Below are 4,689 nucleotides of genomic sequence, written 5' to 3'. Positions count from 1 at the left end.
GCTTGTTGCGACCTTCCTCCAAATGGTAATATCTGTTAAAAAGATAATTGTGTGTGTGTTTAAAAACCTATAATTTGGTTTGTAAACTAAAATTTTTTGTTGAATGAGGAGCTCTTCTTATTGGTCTGTAGAAGAAAAGACACAGTTGTCTAATAATTTTGAATTTATGGGTCCATCTTTGATGTTGAAAGGGCCTCGTGCAATAAATTAATAGTATTATTTATCATGTAGAAAATATACAATAAAATTACGCCATAAATACAGTTCAACTTCCTCCCAATTTAATGATGTTACTTTCTGAAATTGTATTTTACAATTATTGCAAGTATATTCTGCCTTAATGAAACTCATCTTTTTAATACAGACGTTTTATAGCTATGTTATCAGCAACCAATTAATCCTAGAACTGGCAGTCGTAATTTGAAACGCATTAAACATCACTTGCTAATTACGTCATCTTACGAACAATCTTCATTCAAATCGTAATAAAGTTATATCATTGTTATCGGCAGATTCCGCACTTTCTTCTAATCTACTCACTTTTATACATAAAATGTTTCTTTATATTTTACTAGCCGCTAAAAGCTAAAGGTGTCTGACACAGTATGCAATCTTGACAGCTGGTGCTGTTTGAGTCAGCTGGATTCTGCTCTGTTTAGTTTGATGTTACTTTTCGTTTTTGTATTATAAAATAAACATTTTCATGAACAGCATAAAAATCTGGATATTTTTTGTGTTTTTGGTTGTGATTTCTATGCGCTGCAGAAAACAAAAAAACTTTTTTAAGAAAATAAGAAAAAAAATGTTTAGAAAATAAAACAAAAAACGGTTTTTTAAAAAATAAAACAAAAAACACCGTTTTTTAGAAAATAAAACAAAAAACTGTTTTTAGAAAATAAAAATTTCAACTTTCCATGAATGTAAGTTACACCCTATTTGTATTTCTTTTACAATATAGGGCACTTTATCCTAAATATAATTATATACAACACTTTATGTTTTGCATAGTAACTGGTTTTTAGTTATTTTTTTAAAACTCTGTACAAGGGATAAAAAAAAGCTGTGCCAGTTAAGGTTAAAATGCATACCAGCTGTAGGGTTAAAGGGTTGTTAGGAGCTATCTATAGTAAAACTGACCTTGAGTTTCCCCCCCCCTCCTCATAAGACCAATGTTATATACCTCATACACTTTGGACCCTTTATTTTAGACTGTAGTATTATGGGAAATCTTTTATTTTTAAAAGATATAATCAACACACATTCAAACGTTTTTGTAGTTCGTTTTGTAAAGTATATGCTTTTTTAATATTTAAACAATGAAATAAAAAAGGTTTGATTTTTTATGAATTACCTATTGAAAAAGGCAAAAAAGCATTTGGATGTGTATTAATCTATAAAATGAGACATTTCTAATACTTCTACAATTAAAAATAAGGTTTGTAAAAACTTTGTTGTTATGGGGCTACAATCAAGGTGACCGCCAGTATAACCGGCTCAACTTACTTTCACTGTTGTTATTTGTTTGAGTGCTTGTTGTTCTTTTCTCATAAACATTATTTACATTACATATACATTTAGAACCAAAAGAATTTATAAATAATGAAATAAATGTATAAATTGGTATCTTCACTTGAAGATTTACCCAGTGATTACCAGGTGTTTCTACAAAATGGACATGCTATTTTTTGCTCAATTAACTTCCTTAGTCTGCACAGAAACACACTTAGACATACAGGTTGTGCAAAAATAAAGTGTAAGGGGAAAATGAATCAAGCCAGAGGAAATGCATCCAGGAAGGGCTGATAAACAAGCAGGATATTTGTCTAGTGAAGAAAGAAAGAATATTTCACATCATTACATTATGTTAACAAAAATGTCACTAACAATTTGAAGACATGTTGGTTTTTAGACAAGAACCAATGATATCTAAAGATTTTGTTTCACAATTAACATACTGTAAATAAGAGAACCTTACAAAGCTGCTCGCCAATTCAAGGAAGATTATAGCAGTTTCAAGGTTAAATTCTACAAGTGTGTTCATTGGAGAAAAGAAGGGTGAGTTTCATTGGTCATTGAGCACAAACGTAACATTGGACCACCAGGTTTTTAAATGCTACCTGGTCAGTCTGTTCCGAAAGAATATGCTCTCAGTGTATGCGTACAAATATCTGAAGAATTTATTGCACAGAAGCTTTTGAAATTAAAAGTGATAATAGCATCATTAACCCATTGCGGGCGAAAGGCACAGCGTGTGTACGCTACCATTCAGCGGACTGGAGGTTGAGAGGCAGTGACGAAGTGTGCTCTATTCAGCGTTTACATGCTCTCAGCTAGGTGTGGTATTTAATTGCTTTCACATTAATAACAAAAAACATCTGATAGAGTGAGCTCATACGTTCTGTTTACACCACTTTTGTTTGTAAAATGGCGTTTCTGTCATGTGTGTTTCGTTCACTTGAATACGAAAGCTATTCAGAGAGTAAGGAACGTTTTTGGAATTTTAATAAAACCAAGTAGAAGAAAAACATTTGATCATATACATGTGAAAGAGGAATTAAAATATTATTTCTATACATAAACACTATACAAATTCAGGCACTTATCATAGCGGTGGACAAACTATGGATTTCCTGTGACATAGAATTCTGCCACCTGTGCCTTCTAGCACCCATCTTGCACAAAATTTGTGGTAGCCTAGCTTCTGTGAAAAAATTTAAAACAATAAACTCCTTAAATACCTGTGAGAAAAACATAGTGAAAGCTCAATTATGTGTGAAACCCGCGGTTTTCACAAATCTTTTTCTTCAACTTTGGTGACCAGATGGGCAGTCACAATGCTCAAATGTTCCACTTTTCTCTTGATTATAAACGTTTTGATCTGCTATTTTGAAACTGAATGTACCACTTCCTGATAAAACTTTCAGTCATTACGGTGTTTCCCATACACTTCTTAGAGGTTCCCAATGAATTTTCCATCGGTTTACATTTTTTTTGCCAACAAAACATTAATCAAAAACCACACTTCACAACTGGTGGGATTTTTAATTGCACCACACATTTAAAATTTGAATATAAAAAATAGATGGTGCAGAGACTTTTCTGTTGTCACGGCTAGACACTGACTGAGGTGCCGAACACGAACACACCAAATATATATATGCGTTTGACACACGCACCTGGTGGCGTCAGGTGGGAACGTTCCTTACTTTCTGAATAGCTGTCGTAAATGTTGGTAAAATTATTGCTTTCCTATTTATTAGTTTGAATTATTCATCTAAGATATGTATGAACAAAAAACAATTAAAATATGTTTTAGAAAAGCAATTGAGTGCAATTAAAAGAGCTGCCGCACCAATTACCCACTGCTAATGATTCTTTCAATCCAGAATTCAAGCGCTGAAGTTTATCGCCGCCTGCAATGGGTTAACATTATTTGAAGCCACAAGACCTACACACTGAAGCAGCAATTGTCAGGCATTATTCGATGAGTTGGTTGATATACTTGTGCAGCATACACAGTTTGAAGCGGTGATCTGAGTTTTGGAAAATCTATCACAATTTAATTCATAGAAATTGTGAAAGGATCATGGGAGCAGTGAAGGTCTAAGGCATATGAGAAGCATTAGATAGTAGTTATTGTGATTCATGCGCTTACCCCTCTACAATTGTCACACAATTGTGACAATTTTGGGGGGAGGACTTTAAAATCCTGAAAATAAAAATATTGTTAGTTAGTGGTAACATTCAAAGTTTTAAATACCTTTATAAAAAACCACTCAAACGAGAATAAAACTTGATAATGAATGTGACTAGCAGGAATGATTAAGGTATATGAATTATTTAATTGCCAATAGGCAAATTTTGAAAATTAGTTGGATGAGTATTAGCATAGCATATCAATCGAGGGACTGGAAAATTTTGTCTGGTCTATTTTCCTGGCCATCTGATCAGCATTATATTTAAAGAAAAATCCGACCTATAGACTTGAATTTTTGCATAAAACTTCTTTTCTATATAAGCAACATCGAGTTAGATGATGGTGCATGTCATTCTGTGGGATTTGTCTCAGCGTTTAGCAAACATTTTTACAATCGATCATATACATAACCATGACGGGAACAACAAATTTGAAAATAAATAAATTTAATACAAAAACTGGGTTTAATAATATGGCATTTTAACATGATACAATAACACAAGTAGCCAGGGGCTTTGAAATTTCGTACGCAACCTCAGCGAAGCTTGTTACGCAACACGTGGTGTGGCGTACTCCTACATTGTATTTATATTATGTGCACCATCGTATACTGTCTGCCTCATTCACCATTTGCACAAGGCCTACTCTTTTGTTCTGTGGACCATCAAACATTATTCGCAAGACAAACATTTCTTTGTTTATTGCTTGAATTGCAACACTAAATAACAAAAAGCATTTCACAACCAACAGGATTACTGATCAATATGATGGATAAATAAAGCAGTATAAATTCACAACCAATACTGCAGAGACATAAAACTGACACCACATGATACCTTGCACTGATTAGATACAACAATTAGTTTCTTACTAAAAAAAAACCCTCAAGCACTGAAACCATTAAACAGAACGTTATAAACAATAAAGTTTTTAAACAATATCTATGAACAAAAGTAACAACAAAATATTTTCCACCTTAAGCAAATGGAGTT

Source organism: Homalodisca vitripennis, unplaced genomic scaffold (genome assembly GCF_021130785.1).
Source record: "Homalodisca vitripennis isolate AUS2020 unplaced genomic scaffold, UT_GWSS_2.1 ScUCBcl_6133;HRSCAF=13205, whole genome shotgun sequence".
NCBI classification, from domain to species: Eukaryota; Metazoa; Arthropoda; class Insecta; order Hemiptera; family Cicadellidae; genus Homalodisca; species Homalodisca vitripennis.
This window is presented reverse-complemented; position numbering follows the sequence as displayed.